The sequence below is a fragment of the Eptesicus fuscus genome, chromosome 1, assembly GCF_027574615.1.
Source record: "Eptesicus fuscus isolate TK198812 chromosome 1, DD_ASM_mEF_20220401, whole genome shotgun sequence".
Lineage (NCBI taxonomy): Eukaryota > Metazoa > Chordata > Mammalia > Chiroptera > Vespertilionidae > Eptesicus > Eptesicus fuscus.
In genome coordinates this window covers 62,499,224-62,508,341 of record NC_072473.1, presented here as the reverse complement: position 1 = coordinate 62,508,341, position 9,118 = coordinate 62,499,224, and positions in this window count along the sequence as shown.

Below are 9,118 nucleotides of genomic sequence, written 5' to 3'. Positions count from 1 at the left end.
GAGAGATGAAGTTTCTTAAAGTGTTAAAAGATCAAAGATTAAACCTTGAAGGATCTCTAGAATTAAAGGGCAAAAGAAGGAAAAGAAGCTTGCAGGCATCAAGAATGCACCAGATTGAGAAAGACAAGAATCAGACAGTGTTCTGGAAGAAAAAGATGGCACAATTTTTTTTCCAAAGATATGTAAAAGGCATGTAAACAGAGATATTGAGAAGGATTAAGCAAAAAGGAAAAAACACTCATAGACACAGACAACAATATTGTGATTACCAGAGGGAATGGGGATTGGGGGGAGGAAGAAGGTGGTAAAGAGGGGATAAAAAGTGATGTAAGAAGACTTGACTTGGGGTGGTAAACACACAATATAATATACAGATAATGTGTTATAGGATTTTACATCTGAAACCTATATAATTTTATTAACCAATGTTACCCCAAAATTCAATTAAAAATAAAATGTAAAAAAGAAGCTTACTTAAAAGAAAGGAAAAAAAAGCAAAACTGTATGGGATATGATCTCCAGTGGATTTAGAGCAGCTTTTGGGGGTTTGTGAAAAGAAGCTAGCTCAGACAGTCACATAGCAGAGAACTGATGTAATTTATTTTTTTACTACTTTTCTGTTTCTGTGAATATTTCATTTGCTTGTTTTTCTGTTTTCCTTTGTTTTAGAAGAGTTGTATTTAGGTAACTAAAGCAATTAGAAGTTCTGAAGCAGTGTACAATGAAAGAAAATCAAATCAGTTACTTTTTCATGTATGCCCTTCTTTACAACTATAGCAAAAAGCAGGGAGGTGGGCGGAGGCTTTTTGTTTTAAGGGAAAAGTCAGAAGAAATGGGACTTTATGGGATTTTCCTTCTCCTTAATATCATAGGTAGCTACAAGAATTTTAATTAAAATAAGAGAAATTGGATGTTGGTTTGCACATATTCATTCAAAAACACAGTTGTCCATTGTACTAAAAGCACATAACAATTCCATCTAGCTTCTTCAGATACTCTAGTTTCATTTATAAACAATACTAAGGTTTTTTTTATTGCACACACGTTTGTATTGTTTGCCATTTGTAGAAATGTAAGTTTCTGATTAAAATGAGTCATAACGTTTTCTATTAATGTTTATCCATAACAAAGGTATGGTCTATAAAAATAAACAAATATCTACATGACTGTTAACAAACTCTTGTAAGATATAGAAAAGAAACAAACAAAAGTAATTCTCTTTAGTTTTTTGCAAGACAACACAATAAGAGTAGTGATGTCTATACTGGTCCACATCACCATCTCTTGTGAAAGCTCTAGGCTGTTCAAGTTCCTCCCAGCTAAAGCTGAGCTCTCAGAAGGCCTCATATGCATTTATAAAATAGTTCTCTATCTACCAATTGTTACTACCCACTTTCTTTCCCTCTTTGGTGGGTGCCAGCATCCAATGCTACATGCAGAGGCACTGCAGCACAATGGTCTATTTTATTTCTTCATTATATATTACTGAAATTGTCAAAGTGGGGACCTGCAATAGAAAAAAAAATCAAGACTTGTTTGCTGGAACAAAGTAGAAGCTATTCAAAATGTTGCTGTATAGCTCGGCCAGTGTGGCTCAGGGGTTCAGAGTCGGCCTATGAATCAGGAGATTATGGTTTGATTATGGCACATGCCCTGGTTGTAGGATCAATCCCCAGTGTGGGGGATGCAGGAGCAGCCGATCAATGGTTCTCTCTCATCATTGATGTTTCTATATTTCTCTCCCTCTCCCTTCTTCTCTGAAATCAATTATATATATATATATATATATATATATATATATATATATATATATATAACAAAATGTTGCATATATTTTGTTGCTGTATATTTCAAATGAAAGTATTTTTTTAGAACTGGAAATAAGGAATAAGGTACAGTTGGTGCTTCTAATAAAAAGGCGTCTAAGTGTAAGAGGAATAACAACAAAAACATATTAAGCCCTGTTTTAAAATGATATCTCCTCTGGCTACTCAATAAACATGAATGAATGAATGAATGAATGTTCACAAGATATTGTGGATGCAATGCTGATCTTGAAGTGTGTAATAACTTTTTTTTATACTTTCTTTTTAATAAATCTTTATTGTTCAGTTTATTACAGTTGTTCCTCTTTTTTCCCCCCAAAGCTCCCCTCTACCTGGTTCCCACCCCACCCCATGCCTTTACCCCCTCCACTGTCCTTGTCCATAGGTATAAGATTTGTGTCCAATCTCTTCCTGAACCCCCCACATCCCTTTACCCCTGAGGATTGTCAGTCCACTCCTTTCTATGCCCCTGATCCTATTATATTCACCAGTTTATTCTGTTCATCAGATTTTTTATTCACTTGATTTTTAGATTCACTTGTGGATCGATATGTATTTGTTGTCACTTTGTTATTCATAATTTTTATCTTTACCTTTTTTTTTCTTCTTCCTCTTCTTAAAGAATACCCTTCAGCATTTCATATAATACTGGTTTGGTGGTGATGAACTCCTTTAGGTTTTTCTTGTTTGTGAAGGCTTTATCTGATCTTCAATTCTAAATGATAGCTTTGCTGGGTAGAGTAATCTTGGTTGTAGTTTCTTGCTATTCTTCACTTTGAATATTTCTTGCCACTCCCTTCTGGCCTACATAGTTTCTGTTGAGAAATCAGCTGACAGTTGTATGGGTACTCCTTTGTAGGTAACTAACTGTTTTTCTCTTGCTGCTTTTAAGATTCTCTCTTTGTCTCTTGCCCTTGGCATTTTAATTAAGATGTGTCTTGATGTGGTCCTCTTTGGATTCCTTTTGTTTGGGCTTCTCTGTGCTTCCTGAACTTGTAAGTCTATTTCTTTCACCAGGTAGGGGAAGTTTTCTGTCATTATTTCTTCAAATACGTTTTCAATATCTTGCTCTCTCTCTTTTTCTGGCACCACCATAATTCGAATGTTGGTACGCTTGAGGTTGTCCCGGAGGCTCCTTACACTATCTTCATATTTTTAGATTCTTTTTTCTTTTTGCTTTTCCAGTTGGGTGTTTTTTGCTTCTTCGTATTTCAAATCTTTGACTTTATTCTTGGGATCCACTAGTCTGCTGTTGGATCTTTGTATATTATTATCTATTTCAGTCAGTGTATGCTTAATTCTTGATTGGTCCTTTTTCATATCCTTGAGGGTCTCACTAAATTTCTCAGAAGTTTCTAGAAGATTCTTGAGTAACCTTATAACCATGGTTTTGAACTCTATATCCAGTAGTTTGCTTTCCTCCATTTCTTTCATTTGTGACATGTATCTTTATATCTGCATTTTGGCTGCTTCCCTGTATTGATAGAGTGGCCTGGTGTGATAGGTGTCCTATATAGCCCAGTGGCTCAGCCTCCCCAGTTACTTGAGGTGGACACTCTTGGTGCACCCCTTTGTGGGCTGTGTGCACAGTCTTGTTGTAGTTAAGCCTTTATTGCTGTTGGTATCACTGGGAGGAATTGACCTCCAGGCCAATTGGCTGTGAGGACCAGCTGTGTCTACAATGGGAGAACTGCTGTGCTGGAGACACCCTTATGGAGCAGGACTTGTTTCAATAGGGCTTTGGTGCTCACTGAGTCTGCCTCTTGAGTGTGTCTCTTATGGATGTGAAGAGTTTTAATCTGGTATGGTTTCACACTGACCACTGGGTACACTGGCTTTTGGATCTCCAAGGAGGTGCAAAGTCATCCACTGCCTGATGTCACCAAGCGGGAGCTACAGAGAGATCTGCAGATTCCTCCTCTTCGTTTTGGGTTTGGAAGTTCCCAGACAAGGCCTAGCTGTGAAGCAATGCAGGCTGCTGCTGCAGGGCCTTAGGCTTTCTTTTGGATGCATTGGAGCTCTCTGACCCAGCTGCAGTTTGTTAGGTTTTAATTTGCCAGAGGGACAGACCATTCATATGCAAAAGCAGCTGTGCACAGCTTGGGTGGGGTTGTAAATTGGGTGGGGCAGGGTCTCAGGGAATCACCAGGGCAGAGCAAACAGCAATGGCTGCCAGTCTTCCCTGCCCCGGAGAGGTTCCCAGGTCTCTGTGTCCTGTGGCCCATTCAGGAACAATGATTACTGTGAGCACCTCTGAGAGAAAGCTGCCCTCACGTTCCTGCCCAATGCCAGGAAGTCCAGTTTATCCCTGTATGAGTCTGGGTCCCCAGAGTCTCACCCAGAACTGGAGTTCAGAGCAATAGAGAACTTGTATCTCCCTCCCAATTGAAAAAACAACAGTGTACCCAGTTGCTAGCCTGTTTTGAGCTCCTCCATACCTCTTCACTTCCACACCTCTGCACCTCCTACTAGTCTCAAAGCGCTTTTTTTCTTTCCTTCTAGTTGTAGAACTTCCACTCAACCAGGTTTCCTGTGGTTCTGGATGATATTTGTTTTGTCTTTTAGTTGGAGTTTTGATGTGGTTGTGAGAGGCAGCAAGGACAGGTGTTCATCTATGCCACCATCTTGGTTGCCTCCCATCTTTTTCTTTTTTGATACTAATTTTCTTGCTTCCATAAAAGCACTTCTCCTTGTGTGAGGGGAACTATTCATCCCTCCTTTTTTGTTGTTTTGGTGGGTGTGCAATAATGAACCCATTCTCCTTTACTGAAGCTAAAGCATGTGATCACAGGATGGTAACAGTGGGATAGACATGTGACTCTGGACCTGATAAGAAAAGGCTAGGTTCATCAACATACAAATGGTATATGAAACAATGGGCATGGAAGTGGTTGCCCAGGAATAAAGTGTAAGAATAAAAAAAGGACAAAGCATATTTACAACAGCTAAGATCTGGAAAAACCTCAAGTGCCAATCAGTAGATGAATGGATTAAAAAGAAGACAAAACCCATGGTATATTTATACAATGGAATACTATTCAGCTTTAAAAAGATGAATCTCTTATCCTTTGAGAGAGCATGGAGGGACCTGGAGAGTATTATGCTATATGAAATAAGCCAGTCACAGAAAGACAAGTATCACATGATCTCACTTACATGTGCAATATAATGAACAATATATATTGACAACAGAAATAGATCCAGAGACATTGAAGCATGCAACAGACTGACATATTTCAGGGGGGGTGGTGGTGGAAGAGATTAATCAAATAATTTATATGCATATATGCATAACCCATGGAAGCAGACAATAGTGTTGGGAAAGCCTGGGGAGGGGCGGGGGTGAGGTGGTGAGGGTGAATGGGGGGGGCATCTGTAATACTTTCAACAATAAAGATAAATTTTAAAACACACAGTAAAATCCCAGCAGATGTCCAGGGGCAGGAATGTGGGTGTGTGTGTGTGGGGGGGGGGTGGGAGGGGAGGGGAGGAACTGGATTAAAAGGCAAAAATATTTTTAATTAAAAATAAATTTTAAAAAACCAAAGTACAAAACACAGATAATGGGGAAAATAAAATGGAATAAGCACTGCTAAGAGAGTCACTTAAAATAGAGTTAGAAGGCTACTGAGGAAATGAAATGTGCATCTCATGTCTCAGTTCTTGGAAAAATAGTCAAATTTGCTGACATGTTGCTAAATTCAGCTCAAAGAGGAGCAACAAACATCCTGGATCAATGAGTGCTACATGAACATTTAAGGAATTTTGGTCATCCTTGTCATGGTGACCAGACCTTCTGCATGCTTTACCTTGAAAGGAACCAATCATTTCAACAGCCAGCCTGCTTCATTTACATAATGAGCCTAACCAATCTCAACTGGCATAGCCAATCTCCTTCATTTACATGGAGGATCATAATGAGAACAGCTTATAATTTTGCCATTTATAAACTCTGGCTTCCTTTGTTCTTTTTGGAGCAAACTTTAAGTTGCTATGTGAATCTGTGCCCCTGATTTCAATCTCTCCTTTGCTCAAATGGATACTTTTTATTCTTATTACAGACTAAAATTTTTTGTGTTGATAATGTCAGTATTAGAAAGTATGAATATGAGTCCTGCTGAGCTTACTAAAAAGTGCCTACATACTTTCATGTTGCATTAAATTCTGGGAATAAAGAAAATTAGTCAAGTACCTTTTATAACACATAAAAATACAGTTTACTTAACTGGATGGGATGCTCTTCAATTTAAAGACATTATAATACTGTGGTTAAGAATACAGACTTGGAGCCCGATTGCCTGAGTCCACATCTTAGCTTTAATACCTACTAACTGTGTAATTGTAAACAAATTACTCAGCTTCTTTGTACATCATTTTTTTTCTCATCTGTAAAATTGGTTGATAATATTAACTGCCTCATTAAAGTTGTTATGAAAATTAAATAATGAATATTTGTACAGTCCTCAGAGTGGTGTCGGGTAAATGTGATAAATGTTAGCACAGTAGTAAGTACTAAGTAGAGAGCATTAAATTAACACAGTATTCAATAAAAATAAACAAAAATAAAAGGTAATCTTTGTGAACCAAATTCTCAACTGGATTATTTATTTATTTACTTATTTATTTTCTCCAGAATTAATTATTACAATAGACTTTTGGGAAAGAAGACCTGGGTTGTCAGTACTCTGTCTAATAACCCAAAATGTAATTAATTCATGTTACACATAATGATTTCAAGTATCAATGCTAGAAACATATATTACTTAAAATAAACAGTTCATTTCATAGAATATTCTCCAATACAAAATGTTTCCAAAAAGCTGCATTTTGTTAATGTTTCTAAATTTGAATGTGTATAACTTTTTAAAAACTCCTTCCGATAAATACAATTTATTGTTTCTTTTCATGGATCATCAATTTTTATTCATGCCATAAATGCTGACATTGAAAAACATGTGCTGTAATAAGTTGCTACAAAATAAACAAGCACAAAAGTAATTTGGAAAAGGAAATAATTAAATCCACTTTCATGTAATAATGTTCTTTTCTGCAAATTCTTAGTATTTCTATTGAATCTTTTAATCTATTTTTTTTTCAAAGCCAGAGGCCTCACCTGATATTTCATTTATGTGAAAGCCCAGGTTTGGTAGAAATCATTTATTGGTTGAACTCGTGTTGTCAAAACAAGTATTATGAAGGAAGGCATTTTGAGAGTTTTGTGAGTAGTTTGAGAGACATTATAGGTAAACATGTAATGGGTGACAAGAAAGTTATTAAAAAAGCTTCTCAAATAAAAGAGGCTTAAAAGAAAACATTGGGTGCCTGAGAAGGAAGATTAGTGAAATTGTGTCTTTGGGATTCTGATTGGGCCAATCAATTTTTAAAAATTGATTTGGCTGAAAAATAGTTATTTTAAATTCTATGTTTATTTTCTTGTGTCAGTTTAATCCTTCTTTGCCATGTATTCCCCAAGCAAATTTTAGATTTCTTTTGCATGAAGAGCACACACATAGAGTGTCCCCAATATGCTTTGTTTTGCAATGGTAAAAATGTATGCAATAAATATCATTTCTTGAAAAAAATGAAGATTTCAAATATGGTAGACTTTAAGTACAGTTCCATTCACTCACTTTAAGATACAGTAGCATTATGTGAAAATATTGAGGAAAATCTGTGCTTTCAGAACTTCTCAGAAATAAAGACAAATTAAAAATTACTGAAATATGAAACAACTCCTCATATAGAAGTCCACACTTTCTATGGGTTATTAATAAAATGTAATTATAAATTTTCTCAGTGACTTTTAGAAGAAATTAAAATATTGAAATATTTATTTAGCAGTCTCAGTTCTTATTATCTCACTAGAAGCCCAGTGCACAAAATTTGTGCACTGGAGGGGGGTGTCCCTCAGCCCAGCCTGCACCCTCTCTAATCTGGGACCCCACAGGGATCGGGCCTAAACCAGCAGTCGGACATCCCTCTTACAATTCAGGACTGCTGGCTCCCAACGGCTCACCTGCCTGCCTGCCTGATTGCCCCTAACTGCTTCTACCTGCCAGTCTGATCACCCCCTAACCACTCCCCTACTAGCCTTATTGACACCTAACTGCTCCCCTACCGGCCTGGTATCCCCCAACTGCCCTCCCCTGCTGGTCTGATCGCCCCCAACTTCCCTCCCCTGCCAACCCGATAGCCCCCAACTGCCCTCCCCGGCTGGCCTGGTCGCCCCCAACTGCCCTCCCCTGCTGGCCTGGTTGCCCCTAACTGCCCTCCCCTGCTGGCCTGATTGCCCACAACTGCCCTCCCCTGCCGGCCATTTTGTGGTTGCCATCTTGTGACCACATGGGGGCAGCCATCTTGTGCAAGGGTGTGACAGTCAATTTGCATATTACCTCTTTATTATATAAAATGCCTGTCCACTACTACAAAAGGAAAAGAAAAGTAATCATGTATGTGTTTGTGCCAACTTACTTTCTTTGTACCTCCTATGATCACTATTTATTGAAAACCTTACCTACTTGTCTGTCCCATTGGACAATGTCTCCCTGCTTCACCAAGACAAATTACCCCACCTTACTCCTCATCACATCTTCTCCCAAACACAACGAAATTTATTTTCTTTCTTTTCCTCTGTTTTGTTTCTTTCCACTCTGTATTCAAATTTGATTAAGCATTTTTATCCTAAAACAAAACAAACAATAATAACAAAGTCATTCTTGAACTCTATTTCTGTCAAACTTCTCCTTATCATAACCACCTTCACAATGCTACTGACATTATTGATCTGGTATCCAAATTAATGGTCTTTTATTTTTTAGTTCTCTTCTACTTTATCCTCTCACTGACATTTTGCCATGTTGACTTTGTTCTTTTAGAAAATCTTTCTTTCCTTGACTTCCATTAGATTATGGTTGTTCTCATATCTTTGTAAAAGGTTCCTTATCTCATTCATTTATCCTTCTCTTACTTTCTCCTAAAGGTTGCATTTCCCCCAAGAGTCTATCCTCAGACCACTTCTCTCCTAATTCAGTATTTCCAGGGCCTCTCACCCATGTCTATGACAGGAAATATCATCCAAATGTCAATGACTTTTAAATCTCTAACTTCTACATTTCTCTGTGAAACTCAAGACTGGCCACATATCTACCAATACCAACAAGATGGACATCTCTGCCTGTTTTTCAGGCACCTCAAACCAAACACATTATCTTCTGTTAACAAATCACTTCTCTTTTACTTCTTGATTGTAGTCCAAATGTTTTTAGCCCCTTAAGTAAACTTCAAACCAAACA